The 14,791-nt window shown below is 33.6% G+C and overlaps 1 protein-coding gene across 7 annotated transcripts in view; it reads right to left on the bottom strand.

Annotated features, from left to right (window-relative positions):
• Positions 1-14,791, bottom strand: part of LOC141397760 (plasma membrane calcium-transporting ATPase 3-like) — an 83,301-nt gene that overhangs the window by 18,260 nt on the left and 50,250 nt on the right. The gene's annotated exons all lie outside the window — the stretch shown is intronic.

Genomic DNA, 14,791 nt, shown 5'->3' with positions numbered 1-14,791 from the left:
TTTATGTTTTCGAATTCTTAATTAATGTGTAATTTTTAAATTATTTGAGTAAATTTTTCTTCAATTCAGCTATGCTGAATACGTTTTATGGTTGATATAAAACAAATATTCCTTTAAAATATCTTTTTTGTTGCTTTTGTGAAAGTCAGCTTAGCTGAATAGAAGAAAAACGCTTCATTTTTGTTGAGTAATGAATTATAAAAATAACTGTTCTATTCACTAACATTATTTTTATGTTTTTATGTAATTCAGCTGAGCTGAATTTCGCAAAAAATGTTTAATAATAATTTTAAAATATTTTATTAAAGATTTCACTACAAATCAACACTGCTGAATACATTTTAAAGCAATTTAGCTTAGCTGAATTGATATGAAAAATTTATATAAAGCTTCTATAGACATTTTTTTGACATCTTTTGGAAGTTTTGTGTAATTCAGCTGAGCTAAATTTCGTAAAAAAAGTTTAATAATAATATTAAAACATAGCATTGAAGATTTCACTTCAAATCAGCATTTCTTAATATATTTTGAGGCAATTCAGTTAAGCTGAATTGTGTTGAAATATTTGAATGAAGCTTCTATAGGAGTTGTTGGCTAGTTTTAGGTAATTCAGCTGAGCTGAATTTCGTTATATTATTTCAATAATAATTTCAAAACATTGTTTTGGTTATTTTACTTCCAATCAGCATTGCTGAATACATTTTGAGGCAAATTAGCTTAGCTGAATTGAGTTGAAACATTTCAATGAAGCTTCTATAGACATTTCTTAACAATTTCTAGAAGTTTTGTATAATTCAGCTGGGCTGAATGTTGTGAAAAAAGCTCAAAATAATTTAAAAATGTTGTTTTGAAGATTTCACTTCAAAGCAGCTTAGCTGAATTGTGTCGAAACATTTAAATTAAGCTTCTATAGACATTTTTAAATAATTTTTAAAAGTTTTATGTAATTCTGCTGTGGTGAACTTCATAAAAAATGCAGTTTGAGGCTAAAAATACATATACCAAATTCTAGAGATATTTTATGGAAAATACTTTGTGAAGCAGTTTTGAGTTAGTAAAACAAAATTTTCTGTAATTCAGCCAAGCTAAATAAAGTTGAGACACATTGAGCGAAACAACAACAAACATTTTCTGAAATTTTCAAGAGATTTCATGTAATTCAGCTGTGCTGAATAGTGCAAGGTGCTTTATGTGTATATTACATAATGTTGCAAAAAAGCTCAGCCATAATTTATGTTGTTTCTATTCATGTTTTGCACAATTCAGCTAAGCTGAATTAAGATTTCATGAATGCATGTGAAATTTGACGGACCATATTACTGTTTAATGTTATAAAATAGTTATTCAGCTTAGCTGAATTAATGCTAGGTAAGAGATATTTCACCTATAGTGAATGTTTAAGCTTTCTTTGAACAAATCATCATCAAATCTCTTAATTTTACCTAGCTGAATTATGATTTATGGCATGAAATTGCAATTTTAATATTTATTTAGGTTATAACTGTGGTAAAATAGCAATTCAGCTAAGCTGAATTAGTGCTAACACAAGAAATTTCAGTAAAAACTAACATTTTTCAGCACTTCACCTACAATTTACTGAATTCAGCTTAGTTGAATTAAGATTAAGATTTAAAGCATGTATGTGTAATTTTAATGACCATAATACTGTTAACAATGATAATATAGTTATTCGGCTAAGCTGAATTAGTGCTAGTAAGAGACATTTCCCCGTAAAATTAATTGTTATAGCTTTCTGTGAACAGTTCAGCTATAAATCTCACAATTTTTCACAGCTGAATTACAATTTAAAGCATAAAATTGTAAATTTGTTATTTATTTAGGTGATGTCAATGATAACACAGTTATTCAGCTAAGCTGAATAAGTGTTATTACGACAAATTCACTAAAAATAAATTATCTGGTGTCTATTGAGATATCTTTCAACAATTAAGCTATGGCCCGTTTCCATGAATGACATATTTTCAATGCTGTATAGATTTATTTTGGAAAGATTTTGTCACACCTTTAAGATATTCGATACTATAACTATGAGTTGGAAAATAAATTAACATAAATGTAACCTTGCTAAATTGATTTCTGTGGTCATTAAGTAATGTTTGCAGCTTGTGTAGTTGAAAATATTTACAGTATATTTAAATTCAGTTTAGTTAAATTCAAGAAAAATATTTATTTTTTAATATTTTAAAGTATTCTTCAACTAGCCAATTCAGCTACGCTGAATTAATAATAGAAAGGCTGAATTGACGAAAAATCCAAGAAGATTTAGAAAGCAAAATTACATCAATTCAGCTAAGCTGAATTGCGTTATTTGAAGTAATTTTTGAAAAAAAAAAAAATTATAAATATCTAGTTTTTATGTAATTCAGCAATAAAATATAAAAGCGAACTCAAAATATTTCATTGCTGCATGGATTTTTTTTTCAAATTACATCAATTCAGCTTTGCTGAATTCTAGAAAATTTAGTACAATTTTTTTGAAATACATCATAAAATAAGATAATTCAGCCTTGCTGAATTGATGAGAAAGTTAGTTATATAAAATAATAAAATATGAAAAGCATATTTTTCGCAATGTACATCAATTCAGCTGAGCTGAATAAAGTTTTTTGGTGCTAAGATCACATACAGGTTTAAGAAAAATATTTTTTATATACTTTTATGTAATTCAGCAAAGCTGAATTGTAGTTAATTACAACGATTCACATTCATTGCACTTTTTTGAGTTTCTTTTCACATTTAATCAATTCAGCTTAGCTGAATAAACATTTTTGGGCAAATCACACACAAATCTTAAAAAAAAAACAATTTTTACACATTTTTCTGTAATTCAGCTGAGCTGAATTTTTATATATTGCAACAATTCTCATACCAAATAATTATTTTGAGTTTCCTTTCACATTTTGTTGATGTTTTCATCAATTCAGCTTAGCTGAATAAAGTTTTTGGAGCCAATTTCGCATAATTCATTAGAGAATTAAATTTTTTTCAAGTTCTTTTTTAATTCAGCTGAGCTAAATTGTTGTAGATTGCAACAATTCTTATACCAAACACTTATTTTCATTTGCTTTTCACATTTTGTTGATGTTTTCATCAATTCAGCTTAGCTGAATAATTTTTTTTGGAGCCAATTTCGCTTAATTTATTAGAGTATTATATTTGTTACAAATTCTTTTTTAATTCAGCTGAGCTCAATTATTGTTGATTGCAACAATTCTCATACCAAACACCGGGGTTTAGTTCCTTTTCACATTTGCTTTACGTTTTCATCAATTTAGTTCAGCTGAATAAAGTTTTCGGAGCCAATTTCGCATAATTTATTAGAGAATTTATTTCTTTACAAATTTTTCTCCATTTCAGCTGAGCTGAATTATTGTAGATTTCAACAATTCTCATACCAAGTGCCTATTTTGAGTTTCTTTTCAGATTTTGTTGGTGCTTTCATCAATTCATCTTAGCTGAATAAAGTTTTTCGAGCTTACATCACATAAATCTTTAAAAAATTATTTTTTACACATTTTCCTGAAATTCAGCTGAGCTGAATTATTGTAAATAACAATAATTCTTATACCAAGCTCATATTTTGAGTTACTTTTCACATTTTCTTAAAGTTTTCATCAATTCAGCTTAGCTGAATAATGTTTTTTGAGCTAATATCCCTTATATTTTTAAAGAATTTCATTTTCTACCAACTCTTCTTCAATTCAGCTGAGCTGAATTGTAGTAAATTGCATAATTCTTAGTTCCTTTTCACATTTTCTTTACATTTTCATCAATTTAGCTCAGCTGAATAACGTTTTTGGAGCCAATTTCGCATAATTCATTAGAGAATTAAATTTTCCACAAATTCTTCTTCAATTCAGCTGAGCTGAATTATTGTAGATTGCAACAATTTTCATACCAAACACCTATTTTGTGAAAAGAACAGATTCTGTTGATGTTTTTATCAATTCAGCTTAGCTGAATAAAGTTTTTCGAGCTTACATCACATAAACCTTTAAACAATTTAATTTTGTACATATTTTTCTGCAATTCAGCTGAGCAGAATTGTAATGAATAGCAATTCTTTTTACACCTGACGCCGGCTTTCAGGTTGTTTTTCATATTTTTTTGATGTTGTCATCAATATAGCTTAGCTGAATATTGTTTTTTTGGGCTAATATCACAAAAAGCTTCAAAATATTTACGATTGAATTTTTGTTGTACACATTTTTCCTTAATTTAGCTTAGCTGAATTACATTTTTGAGCTAACTACACATGATTTATTAAAAGAATTTTATTTTGTACACACTCTTCGTCAATTCAGCAAAACTGAATTGTTGTATATTACACAAGTGCTTATAAAAACCTACTTATTTTGAATTACTTTTATCATTTTCATGAATTTAGCTCAGCTGAATTATATTTGTTGTCTTTAATTCGTATACATTTTTATAGATATCATGTTTTAAGGGCGATTGTCACAAATTCAGCATTGTTGAATTAGCTGAATTGTGTTATATCGCAACAATTCCTATACCAAACGCCGGCTTTTGCATTATATTGCAAATTTTCTTTAATTCAGCTTAGCTGAATTACATTTTTTAGCTAATTTCTCAAGATTTATTTAGATAATTTTTTTTGTACAAATTGTCAATTCAGTTTAGATAAGTTGTTGTATATTACACAAATTCTTATAAAAAACACCTATTTCGAGTTACTTTTCACATTTTCATGAATTCAGCTTAGCTGAATTACATTTTTGCTCAGCTGAATTACATTTGTTGACTTTGATTCCCATAATTTTTATAGATATTATGTTTTAAAAGCTATTGCTACAAATTCAGCTTTGCTGAATTGGCTGAATTGTGTTACATCGCAACAATTCTTATACCAAACGCCGGCTTTTGCATTATATTGCAAATTTTCTTTAATTCAGCTTAGCTGAATTACATTTTTGAGCTAATTTCTCAAGATTTATTAAGATAATTTTATTTTGTACAAATTCTTTGTCAGTTCAGCCAAGCTGAATAGTTGTATATTACATAAATTCTCATAGAAAACCACTTATTTCGAGTTACTTTTATCATTTTCATGAATTCAGCTTAGCTGAATTACATTTTAGTTCAGCTGAATTACATTTGTTGACTTTAATTTATAACAATTTGTATAGAAAATGTGTTTTAAAGGCGATTCTCACAAATTCAGCTTTGCTGAATAGTGTTATTTTTCAAAAATTTTTATACCAAACACCGACTTTTGCATTCTTTTCCATTTTTTTCTTTAATTCAGCTTGCCGAATTACATTTTTGAGCTAATTTAACATAATTTTTGTGAAGATTTTTATTTTTTACATAACATTTCTTAATTCAGCTAAGCGGTATAACACAAAAATCATAAAAAAACTTATTTTTCCGGTTAGTTTTCAAAATTTTCATGAATTCAGCTTAGCTGAATTATATTTTTTGTATTAAATTCCCATGAATTTTCATAGATATTATATATTAGAGGCAATTGTCATAATTTCAAGTTTGCTGAATTAGCTTAATTGTGTTTTATTGCAACTGTTGTTGTACCAAGCGCTGCTTTTTGCAAATTTTCTTTAATTCAGCTTAGCTGAATTACTATTTTAAGATAATTTTACATAATTTTTTTAATGAATTTTATTTTATACACTTTCTTCGTCAATTCAGATGAACTGAATTGTTGTATTTTGCCAAAATTCTTAGAACAAATAACTATTTAGAGTTACTTTTTACATTTTCATAAATTCAGCTTAGCTGAATTACATTTTTTGACTTCAATTCACAAAATTTTTTTAAGAATATTATTTTACACCCACTCTTTTTCAATTCAGCTAAGCAGAATAGTTGTAAATTACAAATATTCCTACACCGAACACCTATTTCCGTTTCCTTTGTACATTTTCTTTTTGTGAGATTGAATTCAGCTTAGCTGAATTAATTTTTTTCCCTTCAATTCATATAAATGTTTATAAATATCTACTTTTAAAGACTTTTGCTAACAATTCAGCTTGGCTGAATTAGCCAATAAAATAAATTACCAAATATTTTCTTTAAATTACTTTTGTTTTGGCGTACATTAAAATACCATTAAAAGCAATACCGAAAGCAAATGACTGACTATTCATTACAATTTACTATGTTCTGAGGTGCTTGGGGTTTTTATTTTTGCAAATACCAGACGCCATCGTATCACCACTAATTTCGAAAATCCACCCTTTTTAGCCACGCAATGTGGCCAAAAGGCTAAATAACTTTAATGCGCCGGTGGTGGTATTCACCTGCATGCCAAGAGCAAACAGAGTCATTAATTGTTTTACTATTTGCAATTGTTTTGTTTTTTTCTTCTTTGTACTGCCCACCACTGCCATGTTAATTAAAATAATCTGATCTGGGAGTAGTCACCCAAGCAGTCAGGCAGCCGGCCAGTCGGTCATTCATTGACGACTAACCCATTAAATCTCAAAAAACAGAAAACGTTCTGTATCCAAGACCTTGGGGATTTTTGTGTGTGTGTGTGGTGTATGACACAAATCTTACGACAGGATTTGACATTTGCTACCGGCACTTTATGGCGGAATTCGAATAATGAATTTAAAATTTTTTATTATAATTAGAAAAAGCAACAACTCACGTTTTTGTTAGGAAATTAAAGAATAAAAAAAAAACTATTTTATGAGCTACTAAATTTAGAGTATCTACGCTCATGGAGCGCCCTTTTAATACTGAATAGAAATTTCAACACGAAAATATAGTTCGGCCTTCACTTGTGATTAAATTTACCCATAAGCATATAAATAATATTTCCCCACAAATTCAAATCTGTTCAAAAACGTTCAAAAACAAAATAAACCTGATATTACTGGAACGCTTTTATCTTTGGCTTGGCCATTTATCAATCAGGTGTTTTTGGCAATCAGCTGTAATCGGTTGAAGATAAGCCAAATGCGACGTCATTGCAGTGAATTTTGTCAACTCGTTTGAATTTCTTGAATGAAATATTGGTCAAGACTAGATTTATCAGGTCTAAACACAACACCCACCACAATGCCGTCATTCGTCGTTGTCGTCGCAATCTGTTAAAAACTAGAATTGGCAAGTTTCAATTAATGAATTCTCTTCGGGGCGTCATAAAAATAATTAACACAGTGTGATCTCATGTTGTTTTGTTTTTTTTTTGCGCTGTGTCAAACGTCATAATGCAGATAATGTATTGGATATAAATATATCAATAATTATATATAAACTGATAATTATTTTATGTAGAAAAAATCCAAAATTTTTTGAATTCACGATCAATGTTAGTTTGACCATAAAACAATTTGTCCAGTGATAATTTTCTTAGGAAGAGGAATACATCTGGTCAAAATTGAGTTAAGTTCAATATTGAGCAACCAAGTCGGAATTCGTGTTGTGTGGAAAGCCTAAATAAAATCAAAGTCGACTTTATATTAGCTTTGTTCCTTTACCGTTTTAATGGTAAAAGTGGTAAAAGAGAAAACTGTCAAAATTGCTCTCTCATGAACAGGAACGAAAAAATGGTAGATCTGGTAGCAATGTCAAAAAGAAACATAAAAATTCAATTTTCTTCTTTTATTTCACAGTTTTTAATTTTGTTTTGTCAGCCTTCGCCTTTTTCTTCTGTTTTTGTTCATATTTTTCTTCATTGTCAAATAATCGTTAAACAAATGTCGAAAAATTAGTTGTACCATTTTTTACCTGAAGAAATTGCCTGGTAGCCTGTGATAGAAGAGAAAGGCATTTTTGCTCTATCTTATCTCTCACTTTCTTAAAAATTGCTTCCAGTTTTACCACTTTTTGGAGTTTAAGGAACGCTTAGCAGGTTAAAAGTGGTAATAAGTGGTAAAAATTGTAACCTCAGGCAAGTAATGGAACACAACTATTGTGCACTAGAATTGTGCCAAATGAACTATATGGAAGTATCTAGTTCACTACGCAGTTCCAATGGCCCACATCATTTGTTCCAACAAACTGCGTATACGTAATATCACACGTTAGATTTTATAACGTTACTCATGCGTTTCGGAACTAGTACAGTTAACTAGGAACTAGATTACCCAACTCTATTGTGCACCTCTTGAGGTGTTTCTTGAGTTATGATATACGCAACGGAAGACCTCTAAAGGCTCTATATAAGCAACAGAAGACCTCTTGAGGTTCTCCATAGCCAACAGAAAACCTCTTGAGGTATTTTGTAGGCAAAAGAAGACCTGCTGAGGTTTTCTATAGGTAACAGAATACCCCGTGAAGCCTCCTATGGGCTATAGAAGACCTTTTGAAGTATTCAATAGGCAACCGAAGATCTTTTGAGGTCTTCAATAGGCAACCGAAGACCTTTTTAGGTCTTTAATACACAATATAAGACCTCTGAGGTCTTCTATAGAGCGAACCTTTTGAGATCCGCAATAGGCAAACAAAGACTTTTTGAGGCCTTCAATAGATAACCGAAGACCTTTTAAAGTCTTCAATTGGCAACTGAACCTTTTGAGGTCTTCAATAGGCAACGAAATCTTTTTGAGGTCACTAATAGGCAATCGAAAACCTTTTGAGGTCCGCAATAGGCAAACGAGGACTTTTTGAAGACAATAGATAACCGAAGACTTTTTGAGGTCACTAATAGGCAACCGAAAACCTTTTGAGGTCCGCACAAAGCAAATGAAGGCTTTTTGAGCTCTTCAATAGATAACTGAAGACCTTTTCAGGTCTTCAAGAGGCGAAAAAATATCTCTTGAGGTGTTGATTAGGCAAGAGAAGGTCTTTTGAAGGCTTCAATAGGCAACGAAGACCTTTTGAGGTCTTCAATAGACAACAGAAACCCCTTTGAGGGCTTCTATTGGCAACCGAAGACATTTCGAGGTCTTCAATAGGCAACCGAACTTTTTGAGGTCCGCAATAGGCAAACGAAGACTTTTGAGGTCACTAATAGGCAACCGAAAACCTTTTGAGGTCCACAATAGGCAAACGAAGACTTTGTGAGGTCTTCAAAAGATAACCGAAGATCTTTTGAAGTCTTCTATTGGCAAATGAACCTTTTGAGGTCTTCAATAGGCAACCGAACTTTTTGAGGTCCGCAATAGGCAAACGAAGATTTTTTGAGGTCACTAATAGGCAACCGAAAACCTTTTAAGGTCCGCAATAGGCAAACGAAGGCTTTTTGAGCTCTTCAATAGATAACTGAAGACCTTTTGAGTCTTCAAGAGGCGAAAAATATTTCTTGAGGCGTTGTTTAGTCAAGAGAAGGTCTTTTGAAGGCTTCAATAGGCAACGAAGACCTTTTGAGGTCTTCAATAGATAACAGAAACCCCTTTGAGGACTTCTATTGGCAACCGAAGACATTTCAAGGTCTTCAATAGCCAACCGAAGACCGTTTGAGTTCTTCAATTGGCAACTGAACCTTTTGAGGCCTTCAATAGACAAGGAAGTCTTTTTGAGGTCACTAATAGGCAATCGAAAACCTTTTGAGGTCCGCAATAGGAAAACGAGGACTTTTTGAGGTCTTCAATAGATAACCGAAGTCTTTTTGAGGTCACTAATAGGCAACCGAAAACCTTTTAAGGTCCGCAATAGGCAAACGAAGGCTTTTGAGCTCTTCAATAGATAACTGAAGACCTTTTGAGTCTTCAAGAGGCGAAAAATATCTCTTGATTCGTTGTTTAGGCAAGAGAAGGTCCTTTGAAGGCCTCAATAGGCAACGAAGACCTTTTGAGGTCTTCAATAGACAACAGAAAATCTTTTGAGGGCTTCTATTGGCAACCGAAGACATTTCAAGGTCTTCAATAGGCAACCGAAGACCTTTGGAAGTCTTCTATAGGCAACCGAACTTTTTGAGGTCCGCAATAGGCAAACGAAGACTTTTGGAGGTCTTCAATAGATAACCGAAGATCTTTTGAAGTCTTCAATTGGCAACTGAACCTTTTGAGATCTTCAATAGGCAACGAAGTCTTTTTGAGGTCACTAATAGGCAATCGAAAACTTTTTGAGGTCCGCAATAGGCAAACGACGACTTTTTGAGATCTTCAATAGATAACCGAAGACTTTTTGAGGTCACTAATAGGCAATCGAAAACCTTTTGAGGTCCGCAATAGGAAAACGAGGACTTTTTGAGCTCTTCAATAGATAACTGAAGACCTTTTCAGGTCTTCAAGAGGCGAAAAAATATCTCTTGAGGCGTTGTTTAGTCAAGAGAAGGTCTTTTGAAGGCTTCAATAGGCAACAAAGTCCTTTTGAGATCTTCAATAGACAACAGAAAATCCTTTGAGGGCTTCTATTGGCAACCGAAGACATTTCAAGGTCTTCAATAGGCAACCGAAGACCTTTTGAGGTCTTCAATAGGCACCGAACTTTTTGAGGCCCGCAATAGGCAAACGAAGACTTTTTGAGGTCATTAATAGGCAATCGAAAACCTTTTGAGGTCCGTAATAGGAAATCCAGGACTTTTTGAGGTTTTCAATAGATAACCGAAGTCTTTTTGAGGTCACTAATAAGCAACCGAAAACCTTTTATGGTCCGCAATAAGCAAACGAAGGCTTTTTGAGCTCTTCAATAAATAACTGAAGACCTTTTCAGGTCTTCAAGAGGCGAAAAAATATCTCTTGAGGCTTTGTTTAGTCAAGAGAAGGTCTTTTGAAGGCTTCAATAGGCAACTGAAGACCTTTATAGGTCTTCAATAGGCAACCGAACTTTTTGAGGCCCGCAATAGGCAAAAGAAAATTTTTGGGGTCACTAATAGGCAAACGAAAACCTTTAGAGGTCCACAATAGGCAAACGAGGACTTTTTGAGGTCTTCAATAGATAGCCGAAGATCTTTTGAAGTCTTCAATTGGCAACTGAACCTTTTGAGGTCTTCAATAGGCAGCCTAACTTTTTGAGGTCCGCAATAGGCAAAAGAAGACTTTTTGGGGTCACTAATAGGCAAACGAAAACCTTTAGAGGTCCACAATAGGCAAACGAGGACTTTTTGAGGTCTTCAATATATAACCGAAGACTTTTTGAGGTCACTTATAGACAACAGAACCCCTTTTGAGGTCCGCAATAGGCAAATGGAGGCTTTTTGAGCTCTTCAATAAATAACTGAAGACCTTTTGTTGTTTTGGCAAGAGAAGGTCTTTTGAAGGCTTCAATAGGCAACGAAGACCTTTTGAGGTCTTCAATAGAAAACATAAAACCCTTTGAGGGCTTCTATTGGCAACCGAAGACATTTCAAGGTCTTCAATAGGCAACCAACGAAGACTTTTTGCAACCGAAAACCTTTTGAGGTCCGCAATAGGCAAACGAAATCTATTTGAGGCCTACTATAAGCAACAGAATACCTACGGACGTCTTCTATAGGTAACAGAAAACCTCTTGAGGTCTTCTATTGGTAACAGAAGATCTCATGAGGTCTTCTATAGGCAACAAAAAAACTCAGGAGCAATAGAAGATCAGTTGAGGTCTTCTATAGGCAACGAAAGATTTCCAGGTATTGTTAAGGCAACGGAAGGCTTCAATAGGCAACAGAACTTTTTAAGGTATTCAAAAGGCAACCGAAAACATTTTGAGGCCTTCAATAGGCAACCGAAAACCTTCTGAGGTCTCCAAACGGCCTCTGAGGTCTTCTATAGGCAACAGAAGATCTATTGAGGTCTTCTATAAACAACAGAATACCTCTTGAGGCCTTTAACATGCAATTGAAGTTCTTTTGAAATCTTCAATGGGAACCGAATACCGTTTGAGATCTTCAATAGCAACCGAAGTCTTCAATAGCAAACGAGATCTTTTATAGTCAACAAGAAACAGCTTCACCTCTTGAGGTCTTCTTAAGGCAGCAAAATACCACTTGATACCTTCTGTAGGCAACGGAAACCCCTTTGAAGGCTTCTATTGGCTACGTAAAACCTCTTGAGGTCTTCTTAGGAAACAGAAGACCTCTTGGAGTCTACCTATAGGCAATAGAAGTCCTCCGGAGGCCTTTTATAGGCAACAGAGAACCTCTGGATATTTTTCTATAGGTAATATAAGACCACGTGGCGTCTTCTATATGCAACAGAAGACCTCTTGAGGCCTTCTATAGGTAACAGCAGATCTCATGAAATCTTCCATAAGGAACCAAATACCTTTGCATGTCTTCTATAGGCAACAGAAGATCTTTTGAGGTTTTCTATAGACAACCGAAGATCTTCAGTAGGCAATCGAAGTCCTCCTGAGGCCTTCTATAAGCAACATAAAACCTCTGGAGGTCTTTTGTATACAGCCAAATATCTTCTGTAGGAAACAGAAGACTTCTTGAGGTCTTCTACAGGTAGTAGTAGACATCTTGAGGTCTTTTATAGGCAACAGAAGACCTACTGAGGTATTATTGACATAACTGAAGATCTCTTGAGGTCTTCTAAAGACAACAGAAGATCTCTTGAGGTCCTCTAAAGACAACAGAAGATCTTTTGAGGTCTTCTAAAGACAACAGAAAGTCTTTTGAGGTATTTATAGGCAACAGAAACTTCCTGGGAACTTCTAAAGACAACAGAAGACCTCTTGAGTCTTCTGTAGGCAATAGAACTTCTCCTGAGGCCTTCTATAGGTTACAGAAGACCTTTGGAGGACTTCCTAAGACAATGGTAGACCTCTTGAGATCCTCTAAAGACAATTGAAAATCTCTTAAAGTCTTCTAAAAACAACAGAAGATCTCATGAGGTATTATTCCTATCGCAGAGGATATCTTGGGGTCTTCGCGAGAATACGGAAGATCTCTGGGATCATTTAGAAAAATGAAACTAGGCAATAGAAGTCTCCTGAGGCCTTCTATAGGTTACAGATCTGTGGGGCCATTTAGAAAACAGAAACTAGGCAATAGAAGTCCTCCTGAGGCCTTCTATAGGTTACAGAAGACCACTGGAGGACTTCTTACGACATTAGAAGCCCTCCAGAGATTCACTAAAGACAACTGAAAATCTCTTAAAGTCTTCTAAAGACAACAGAAGATCTCATGAGGTATTATTCCTATCGCAGAGGATCTCTTGGGGTCTTTTAAAGACAACAGCACACTTTCTGAGGTCTTTTAAAGACAACCTCTTTAGGACTTGAAGTCTTCAATAGGCAACAACAGGTAACAGAAGTTCCCTTGAGGGCTTCTATAGACTGCAGAAAGCCTCCATAGGGGCCTTTTATAGAACAGATGGCCTTTGCAGTGGTATTTTATAGAATAGACAACTTCCGTACGACGTTTATATAGAATATAAGACTTCCATGTCTGCTAGAGAATAGAACACCTTCGTAGTTGTTTTCTATAGAACAGAAGGTCCCGTGGGCGCTCCTGTAGTAGAAAAAACCTCCAAAAAGGTTTTTATTAGGATATAATACCTCCGCAGCAGTCTTAGATAGAATAGAATAACTCTTTAGATGTCTTCTATGGAATGGAAGACCTCAGTAAGGTCGTATTCAAAATAGAATACCCTCGTAGGGGTCTTTCTTAGAATAGAAGACCGCCGTAGGTGTTTTCTATAGACTCCGTGGGAGTCTTCTATGAAACAAAAGACCTCCGGTCTTCTATAGAATAAATGCCCTCTATAGGGGGTTCTATAGAATGAAAGAAAGTATAGAATAGAAGAATACCGTAGGGATCGCCTATAGAATAGAAAACCTCCGTAGGGGCCTTCTTTAGAATAAAAGACTTTCGTAAGCGTCTTCTATTGAATAAATTACCTTCGCAGAAGTCTTCTATGAAATGAGCGGTTTCTATATAAAGGAATATCTCCATAGAGGTCTTTTATAAAATATAAAAATACCGTTGGGGTCTCCTATAGAATAAAATACCTCCGTAAAGGTATGGAATAGAAGAATACGGTAGGGATCGCCTATAAAATAGAAAACCTTCTTAGGGGTCTTCTTTAGAAACAAAATACTTTCGTAAGCGTCTTCTATTGAATACATGACCTTCGGAGGAGTCTTCTATAAAATAGGCGGAAGACTTCCATAGGGGTCTTTTATAGAATATAAAAATGTCGTTGGGGTCTTCCATAGAATAGAATACTTCCGTAGGGGTCTTCCCTAGAATAAAAGACCTCTGTCTTTTCTAGAACAGGAAACCTCCGTAGTGGTTTTCTGTAGAATAGAACATTGTAGGAGTCTTCTAAGACCTTCATAGTACCGCATTTTGAGTTACCATCAATATCAGTAGCTAGAATATGCTGTCGAACATTACACCCAATATCATGGTTTGTTGCTGATCGGAGTCATGTCACTATCAATCAATAATTTTTGGAGGATAGCAGTCCATGTTCGAATAATGCGACAGTAGATTTACAGCTCTCAGCTAGGAAAAGTTTACTCAATCAGCTATGCCGATATTGAACATATCACATATTCGTATGTATGTCATCAACGTTATCACCCTATGCAGTCCGGGACTTGGTGCTCGGAAATTTCAGAAAGGTAGGCCTTGAACAGTTCTGGAGACTTCCATTTCTCTGTTTCGGTCTACCACCGGTCTATTTCGTTATCACAGGCCCTATTTAAATTTTCACCACTATAGACCTTATGCCATATCACAATTCAACAGATTTTACTTTTTAATTGCCGAAAAAATATTTTAAGGTTGGTATTTTCCTTGGTATTTTCTCTCAGATTTCCATGCTGTTGAGGAAAATTCTTGTTTTTAATTTCTATTTTTTCCGAATTTGTAGTGATTTTGCAACACCATAACTATCACAAGATAATTTTTTTTTCTTCATTCACTTTTTCCACACAATTTTCATTGAATATTTTTTTCAAGATTTTT

The sequence above is a fragment of the Musca autumnalis genome, unplaced genomic scaffold (genome assembly GCF_047663935.1).
Source record: "Musca autumnalis isolate F117 unplaced genomic scaffold, ASM4766393v1 scaffold_3, whole genome shotgun sequence".
Classification (NCBI taxonomy): Eukaryota; Metazoa; Arthropoda; class Insecta; order Diptera; family Muscidae; genus Musca; species Musca autumnalis.
Note: the sequence above shows the minus strand (reverse complement) of the source record. Positions and strands in the feature narration are given on the sequence as shown.